Source organism: Arachis hypogaea, chromosome 16, assembly GCF_003086295.3.
Source record: "Arachis hypogaea cultivar Tifrunner chromosome 16, arahy.Tifrunner.gnm2.J5K5, whole genome shotgun sequence".
Classification (NCBI taxonomy): Eukaryota; Viridiplantae; Streptophyta; class Magnoliopsida; order Fabales; family Fabaceae; genus Arachis; species Arachis hypogaea.
Genome location: NC_092051.1, coordinates 132528984 through 132539145, shown reverse-complemented (window position 1 = coordinate 132539145; position 10162 = coordinate 132528984).

Here is a 10162-nt window from a genome sequence, read left to right as displayed (position 1 = left end):
AGATATCTCCTTGTTCACAAATTTTACCTCCTATTCAGGTACATACATCCTAGTGTATATAGATGACATCCTTAATTTTAATTGGTGATTTAGAAACTGAAATTAAAGAACTCATGACTCAACTTTACAGCATCTTTTCCTTGAAGGAGCTAGGTGAAATGAAGTACTTTCTTGGTATTGAAGTAGTAAAAACCCCTGATGGAATAGTGACTCTCAAGCAAACAAAGTACATTAGGAATCTTTTAAGAAGAGCTAGAATGAGCAATGCAAAGCATGTGCCTACCTTTATGACCTCTTCACTGAAGTTGTCTGCCTTTAGAGATGGTCTATTCAGCAATCCTAGTTTGTACAGATCCATAGTAGGTGATCTGCAATCATAATGCCTGAGATCTCCTTTTCCGTGAATAAGGTAGCACAGTTCCTCCATAACCGCCTTAAGTCCCATTGGAAAGCAGTCAAAAGAATTCTTAGGTATTTAGCAGCTAGGCACTACACAATATGGTCTGAGGTTCAGTAAGTTCACAAGCTTCAGAATCTATGACTTTTGTGACTCTAATTGGGTCAGTGATATTGATGATCATAAATCAACAAATGGGTATGGCATCTATCTTGGCTCTACTCTAGTTTCATGGACTAGCAAAAAGCAAACGACAATATCAAAGAGTAGTACATAAATTGAATTTAAAGGAATAGCAGATGTTGTTACTGAAATTGTTTAGCTGCAAAACCAACTCATTGAAATTAGAATTTCATGCTCTACCAAGCCTGTGGTGTACTATGACAATCAAAGTGTAGTTTGTAACACCCTACCACACAAAGCTTTACGATTAAGTCGTAAAACAGAGGAGGTGTGGTATTACGACCTCTAAAATAGAATGTGTACGTATAATAGCAGAAGAATTATAATATGCTAGGAGTCTTGAAGAATAGAGGAAACAAAAATCGCGAAAATAAAAGCGCAACGCTTAAGAAATGAGTTAACTTGCGTGATAAGAAAGCTACAACAGTTAAATGTAAAGTAACCCAACAACAGGAACAAAGAGTTAAAGATACAGAGTGACAAACTCCTAACTCAGCCTGCGAAGTCAAGACTGGCCGGAGAATATATATATATATATATCCAAAACCCAAATGTACATAAAAAAATCCTGTCTCTCCATAAACCTCTAGGAGGTTCAAAAGGAATAAGTTATGCAGAGAGAAAGCTAAGTACATATATATATATATATATATATATATATATATATATATATATATATATATATATATATATCACTGTATAACAAAATAACCCAGAAACCACTTTGCTTCAAGAGCCCAGACGCCTAACGAGATGCCTCTCGACTTGCATCTGAAAAATAACAACATAGTATGGAATGAGAACCGGAGGTTCTCAGTATGCTAAAGGTGCCACACACATAATATATAAGGTCCTGGAAATGCCAGAGGCAATCCTAGAACGCCGACACTCAGATTATAGAGCTTAAAGTGTTAGACAGAAGCCATAAAAGGTGGTTTTCTAAGAGTATCTAAATCTAACTTAACTTAACCTTAAATCTAAGTCCCATACTTCCATTCCTCCATACCTCCATCTCCGTCAGCATTTCACATATAGATAAACAGATAAAGACAAACACAAGAAGGTTACAAATACTGCAGGTAACAAATATACATATAGCATGGCAAGTACACTTAGGCACACCCAGTTAATGCACAAGCAAGTAATTCAAGTAATATGCATATGATGTATACCTGTCCTATGGCTGATGAGGCTCATCTGTCAGTTATCCAGCCAACCCGATAAGTCCGAAAATCTTAGACAGTCCCTCGAAGTGCATCCCCAAGAGTCTATGCATAGCTTTTCTCAAATAATCAATATTGCTCAGTGGAGGGTTACATTCCCAGGAATTTATAGTGCCCGGTCACCCTTACGTCGTAGGGTCAACAGAGTATCGAGTTTTCAATCTGGTACACGTGGTGGCAAGCCACGACACTTTATCCAGGGAATCTCGTATCTCAGATTATTTAAATTCATAAGCCATATGAATAATTCAATTATAATTCATCAACATCAACATCATTCTTAATTGCATCTCATTCATCATCATACATCAATCATACTCAATCATTATCCTTCATTATCACACCTCCCATTCCGTTCATCTATAGTTCCAATTCAAAACATAATTCATTCTTTTCTAAATGAATCAAACTTAAAACATACTCATCTTCTTAATAACTCAAAATCAAACCATATAACCTTTGAATCTAAATCTTTTTAAATAATCATCTAAACAAAATCTCTAATTTTTATTAAATTTCAGCAACATCTCCTCTAAAACTCAGACTTTGCCACCATTTTCGGGTCCAAACCTGCATTCTTTTCAATTCAACATACCCTTCCCCATCATCATGACAATCACCACAACAAATCTACCTCAGATCAACAATTATACTCATACAATATTCAAATCCAACAACCAAAATTCAACTAAGAATCATAGTTCACAAATCCTAGGCTTTTAACACAAAATACCTTATTATCACAACAACCTCCACAATAGTTATACCTCAAATCATTAATTCACCAAATTACCAGTTAATCAACAAGCACCAAACTAACCATGTTCATCAACAGGATACTAAGTATTAAATATACACATGCAATCCAACTTATCCTATGGTCATCTAGCCTAAGTTCTCACAGAACATTATATATTAAATGCAAGAAACCTAAACCATGCCTTGGCCAATTTTCACGTAACGACCAAATCAATTTATTTAAAACCAAGGCAGCTCCTCAAAATTCAACAAACTCTAAGCTCAGCTTCCTCCAAGTTCCAATATTCACAATTCCAAGTTCCAATTATTTATTTTCAACCTAATACACATTTATAACACATATATATCCAATTTAATACTCAAAGCTCAAATTCAATGAAATTAAAATAGAATTATCGTATCTTCACCTTACCCAAGCTTCACATAAGCAAGAGTGAACGTTTTTCTTAAGCTAATTGGATCCTAAAATATCAAAGAGCAAAGAAATTCAATACCTCCACTTAATTTCCCAAAAATTGGGGAAGAAGAGGCTGAGAATAAAAGAATTAGTTACCTATAAAATTGTTTCGGTAGAAATGTAGAGCTCGACGCGGTGGACGCGTGGCCGCAAATGGTGTGGCGATCGGAGCTCGGACGGAGAAATTATGGCAAATTGGATTTACCGTCAACGTATGGGTTTCTCTCCTTTCCACCCCTAGAAAGCTTCCTGCGTCGTTATGAATGTGGGGAGAAAGAAGAGCCCGTGGCTCTCTTTTTAATTGCTGGGCCGGTTGGGCCCACGGGCCCGATTTGGGTCCGGTTCAACCGGTTCGGCCCGTTTGGTCCAATCTTGGGCCGATTTTTTCGAAATTAGTGTCAAAATTCTCGTTTCGATGAGCTCTATCCTAATTTAATATTATTTTTTGCATTTCTAATCTTTCTTATTAAAAACTAATTTATTGACTAATTATCTACTAATTTATCGGGGTTTACATCCTACCCACCTAACAAAGAATTTTGCCCTCAAAATTCAAATTCAGTTACCTGAAAAGAGTTGTGGGTAGTCCCTTCACATATATGATTCAAGATCCCAAGTATGTTCCTCGATACCAGCTCGACTCCAAGATACTTTTACCAATGATACTTCTTTGCCGCGTAATCGTTTAACACTAGTGTCATCAATTCTTACCGGAATTACTGGAAGTGTTAGATCTTCTCTTACTTGGATTGGTTCTGGTTCCAGAACATGACTTGCATCAGGAGTATACTTCCGAAGCTGTGACACATGAAACACGTCGTGCAAATTTAAAAGATACGGTGGTAAGGCAATTCTATAAGCTACTGGCCCAATTCTTTTCAGGATCTTAAACGGTCCAATATAACGGGAATTCAGTTTCTTAGTCTTAATAGCTCTTCCCACTCTAGTGGTTGGTGTAACCTTTAGAAAAACATGCTCTCCTTCTTTAAATTCCAAAGGCTTTCGTCTCTGATCAGCATAGATCTTCTGACGGCTCTAGGCTATAAGCATTAGGCTGCGAATCTTCTTTATCTGCTCAGTAGTTTCAGCTATAATCTCAGGCCCTAATAAACTTTTTTCTCCAGTTTCATACCGATGCTCTCATGGTAGCTATTATATAAGCAAATTCCACTAACAGCATATACCGATCCCAGCTTGTCGGCTGGTCCAAAACACAAGCCCTTAGCATATCTTCCAAGGTCTGAATAGTTCTCTCTGACTATCCATCTGTCTAAGGGTGATACGCGGTACTCAAACTTAACTAAGTCCCAAATGCACGCTGAAAAGCTCCCCAGAACCTTGATGTAAAACGAGGATCTCTGTCAGATATAATGGTAGAAGGCACGCCATGTAACCTGACAATCTCTTTGATATACATTCGAGCTAATTCTTCCATTGTGCAACTTATTCGGATAGGGAGAAAGTGAGCTGATTTTGTCAGTCAATCCACAACCACCCAAATAGTATCACAACCAGACCGGGTTCTAGGCAAACCTATCATAAAATCTATTGCGATACTCTCCCATTTCCATTGTGGAATCTCTAGGAGTTGAAGGGTTCCTGATGGTTTCTAATGCTCAATCTTAACCATCTGACATGTTAAACATTTAGATACATACAATGCCACATCATTCTTCATCCCTGGCCACCAGAACATCGCTTTCATATCCTGATACATTTTGGTGCTTCCTGAATGAAATTGAAAACCCGCTCTTATGAGCTTCTTTCAAGATACTCTGTCGCAGGTCTCCAACATTCGGCACAACAATCCGGTTCTTGAACCTCCACAAACCATCCTGACCTTCAGACATTTTCCACTATTTTTCCTGTTCAACTGCTGGCAATACCTTACGTAACGCTTCATTATCTCGATGTGCCTTCAGAAGTTCTGATTTAAAATCATTTGAAATTTGCAACTGACTTAGACATATAATTGCAGATTCTTTTCTAACCCCCAAATTCAAACCTTGAAATGCCTTTAGTAACTCTTCTTCCCGTAGCATCCTCCAAGCTGCATATAAAGACTTCTGACTCAAGGCGTCTGCCACAATGTTCGCTTTTCCTGGATGATAATTCGCTTCAAAATCATAATCCTTCAGAAGCTCCATCCATCTCCTCTGACGTATATTCAACTCTTTCTGCTAAAAAAGATACTTCAAACTCTTATGGTCTGAGAAAACGTGGAACTTGACACCATAGAGATAGTGTCTCCAAATCTTTAGAGCAAACACAACAGTAGCAAGTTCCAAATCATGTGTCAGATAGTTCATCTCATGCGACCTTAACTGCCTGAGGCGTATGCTACAGCATTCCGATACTGCATCAGAACGCACCCCAAACCCTTCAGTGATGCATCACAATACACTTCAAATGGTTCACTTGGTTCAGGCAATATCAATACGGGTGCAGTAGTCAACTTGTGCTTCAATGCTTGAAAACTCTCCTCACACTCCGACATCCAGACAAAAGGCGTATCCTTCCGAGTCAGCTTAGTTAAAAGTAAGGCGAGCTGTGAAAATCTCTTAATGAATCTCCGATAATACCCCGCCAAACCTAGGAAACTCCTGATCTCTGTTACTGAAGTTGGTCACTCCCAATTCATTACTGCTTCCACCTTAGCAGGATCCACAGCTATCCCTGCTTACTCACCACGTGACCGAGAAACTTCACCTCACTCTTCCAGAACTCGCATTTAGATAACTTAGCGTACAACTTTCTGTCCCTCAGAATTTACAGCACAGTTCGCAAGTGATCAACATGCTCCTCCTCAGTCTTAGAATAAACAAGAATATCATCAATGAAGACAATAACAAACTTGTCCAGGTACGACCGAAAAATTCTGTTCATATAATCCATGAATACTGCTGGAGCATTAGTTAACCCGAAAGACATCACTGTATACTCATAATGACCATAACGTGTCCTGAAAGCAGTTTTCGGAATATCTTCATCTCTAACCCTTATCTGATGATATCCGGATCGCAGATCAATCTTAGAAAACACACCAGCACCCTGTAACTGATCCATTAGGTCGTTGATTCTAGATAGTGGATATTTATTCTTCACAGTGATCTTATTCAATTGCCGATAATCAACACACAAACGCATGCTTCCATCCTTCTTCGTTACCAGTAACACTGGCGCTCCCCCCGGAGAAATACTTGGTCGGATAAAATGCTTACCCAACAGATCTTCCAGCCGAGCTTTTAGTTCAGTCATTTCTAAAGGTGACATCCTGTAAGGAGTAATCGAAATCAGACCGGCTCCAGGCACCAACTCAATTGCAAATTCAACATCTCAGTTAGGTGGAAATTCATTAATATCATCCGAAAATACATCTGGAAATTCACATACAACCGGAATCTGCTCTAAACTCTGATCATCACCTGATACTCCCGCAGTTAACAACATAATACCCTAACATTCAGTTTCAGAACAATTTACTATCATAGAGTTCAAATAGTAGCTGTTGACCACAACCGGCGCTTCTGACCCTTCAGGCATAAACTGTACTAATTTCTCAGAACAATCAAGCAAAACATGATTCTTGCATTGGATAACCAATCTAATCCCAACATGAGATCAAGACCAGTCATCGGAAAACAAATTAAATCATGCACAAATTCACGTTGTTGTACTCGAAAGGGAACTTGTGGACATCCTATCCTAGTCACCATAGCTTCATGAGTAGCATTATACACTTTCAAATCAGAACCTAAAACCACCATTCTCAATCCTAACTCATTAGCCTTTTCAAATGCAATAAATGAATGAGTTACTCCTGAATCAAATAAAGCATTTAAGATTTTACCAATCATTTCACAATTACCTCTAATCAGTGTCTCAGATCCCTAGCACCTACTGTAGAAGTGGTATACACTCTTCCTGGCTGCTGTACTCTACCAGTCTCATACTTCTTCTTCTCCGGATAATTATTGGCCAAATGCCCGGGCTATCCACAGAAATAGCATACCCCAAGTTCTAACCTGCACGAAACTCTAGGATGATACTTTCCACACCTCTGGCAATTCAGATCCTGTTGTGGTTGCTTTCCAACCTTTCTTCCCTGATTAACATTAGTATTCGGCCTTCTGTAATTACTCTGGCCCTGAGTTTGCTGCGGAACAAAGCCTTCATGCTTGAAATTCCTACCTCTCGAAGCAAAGTTCCTCCCTGAAGGCCTCTGAAAAGGCACATAATCTTCAGCCACCCTACTCTTATCCACCAATTCAGAAAAAACTCCGATCTCCATTGGGGTAACGAAACTCAGAATATCGCTCCGAAGACCTCCCTCATATTTAATACACTTTCATTCAGCAAAATCTTCAGGCGCACCTTGACAGATACGAGAAAAGCAACATAACTCCTCAAACTTGCTAGTATACTTAGCAACAGTCATCTGCCCCTGCTTTAACCGCATCAATTCAAGTTCCTTGGCATTTCTGGCTGAATTAGGAAAACATTTCTTATAGAACTTTGTCCAGAAAACCTCCCAAGAATCACAGCGCCATTTGACTGCAGGATACGTCGTGTCCCCTACCACCAATACTGAGCCTCATCTTGCAGCTGATAAGTTCCAAACTCAACCCATTGCTCCTCAGGAACCTGTTGAGCCTGTAATGCCCGTTCCATAGCCTGAATCCAATTATTTGCATTAGTGGGATTTGAGGTTCCCCTAAAAGTCGAAGGGTGAACTTTCAGAAATGTAGCAAGTGTCATAGGACTGTCCTCATCATTATTGTTCCCATGATTACCCTGATTTATCTGATTACCCAGTGCCTCGGCTATCGCCTGCATAGCTGCAGCCATATTTCCCAGGGTAGCCATAAAGTCTACTGGATCATTCGCTGCCGGGCCAGGAGTAACGGTGCCTATCCTACCTCTACCTCGCCCGCGACCGCGTCCGCGAGTCGACATCTGGTCCCTATACACACCAAACAAGTGATATTAAGTTGATCAGTCTCAATATCACATGTCTAATGCTTTAAGTTCCAAATGCATGCTCACAAACGTTTATGCCATATATATCCTAATAGCACATAAACACATATACAGAGAATGCACAAAAGCACAATCAGTCCGTCTTTCAGGCTCTATAGGAATGAACTGCTCTGATACCATAATGTAACACCCTACCAAACAAAACTTTATGCTTAAGTTGTAAAATAGATGTGGTGTGGTATTAAGACCTCTAAAATAGAATGTGTACGTATAATAGCAGAAGAATTATAATATGCTAGGATCCTTGAAGAATAGAGGAAACAAAAATTGCGAAAATAAAAGCGCAACGCTCAAGAAACGAGTTAACTTGCGTGATAAGAAAGCTACAACAGTTAAATGTAAAGTAACCCAACAACAGGAACAGAGAGTCAAAGATACAGAGTAACAAGCTCCTAACTCATCCTGCGAAGTCAAGACTGGCCGGAGAATATACACACACACACACACACACACACACACACACACATATATATATATATACATATCCAAAACCCAAATGTACATAAACAAAAATCCTATCTCTCCATAAACTTCTAGGAGGTTCAAAAGGAATAAGTTATGCAGAGAGAAAGCTAAGTACACACACACACACACACACACACACACACACACACACACACACAAGCCTCTCCATAAAATGTGGTTTTCTAAGAGTATCTAAACCTAACTTAACTTAACCTTAAATCTAAGTCCCATACTTCCATTCCTCAATACCTCCATCCCCCTCAGCATTTCACAGACAGATAAACAGATAAAGACAAACACAAGAAGGTTACAAATATTGTAGGTAACAAATATACATATAGCATGGCAAGTACACTTAGGCACACCCAGTTAATGCACAAGCAAGTAATTCAAGTAATATGCATATCATGTATGCATGTCCTATGGCTGATGAGGTTTATCTGTCGGTTATCTAACCAACTCGACAAGTCCGAAAACCTTAGACTGTCCATCGATGTGCATCCCCAAGAGTCTATGCATAGCTTTTCTCAAATAATCAATATTGCTCAGTGGGGGGTTACATTCCCAGGAATTTATAGTGCCCGGTCACCCTTACGTCGTAGGGTCAACAGAGTATCGAGTTTTCAACCTGGTATACGTGGTGGCAAACCACGACACTTTATCCAGGGAATCTCGTATCTCAGATTATTTAAATTCATAAGCCATATAAATAATTCAATTATAATTCATCAACATCCACATCATTCTATTGCATCTCATTCATCATCATACATCAATCATACTCAATCATTATCCTTCATTATCACACCTCCCATTCCGTTCATCAATAGTTCCAATTCAAAACATAATTCATTCTTTTCTAAATGAATCAAACTTAAAACATACTCATCTTCTTAATAACTCAAAATCAAACCATATAACCTTTGAATCTAAATCTTTTTAAATAATCATCTAAACAAAATCTCTAATTTTTATAAAATTTCGACAGCATCTCCTCTAAAACTCGGACTTTGCCACCTTTTTCGGGTCCAAACCTCCATTCTTTTCAATTCAACATACCCTTCCTCATCATCATGACAATTACCACAATAAATCTACCTCAGATCAACAATTATACTCATACAATATTCAAATCCAACAACCAAAATTCAACTAAGAATCATAGTTCACAAATCCTAGGCTTTTAACACAAAATACCTCATTATCACAACAACCTCTACAATAGTTATACCTCAAATCATTAATTCACCAAATCACCAGTTAATCAACAAGCACCAAACCAACTATGTTCATCAACAGGATACTAAGTATTAAATATACACATGCAATCCAACTTATACTATGGTTATCTAGCATAAGTTTTCATAGAACATTATATATTAAATGTAAGAAATCTAAACCATACCTTGGCCGATTTCCACGTAACGATCAAATCAATTTATTTAAAACCAAGGCAGCTCCTCAAAATTCAACAAACTTTAAGCTCAGCTTCCTCCAAGTTCTAATATTCAAAATTCCAAACTCCAATTATTTATTTTCAACCTAATACACATTTATAACACATATATATCTAATTTAATACTCAAAGATCAAATTCAATGAAATTAAAATAGAATTATCGTATCCTCACCTTACCCA